Consider the following 209-nt stretch of genomic DNA (forward strand, 5'->3'; position numbering starts at 1 on the left):
ACAAGTGGGTCAGCTGAGCAAGAAAATTACTGAACTCCCTCCTAGTACTCTCCCAAGCAATACAGAAGAAAATCCAAAAGGAGTGTGCAAGGCCATCAACATGGCCGAATTTTGGGAGGAAGGAGAGGCAGTGAACGCCACTGAGGAAGAACTTAATGGACGTCCACTGGCCTCCAATGAGTTCCCCAATGAGGAACCATGGGAATCTG

The sequence above is a fragment of the Arachis duranensis genome, chromosome 1 (assembly GCF_000817695.3).
Source record: "Arachis duranensis cultivar V14167 chromosome 1, aradu.V14167.gnm2.J7QH, whole genome shotgun sequence".
Taxonomy (NCBI): Eukaryota; Viridiplantae; Streptophyta; class Magnoliopsida; order Fabales; family Fabaceae; genus Arachis; species Arachis duranensis.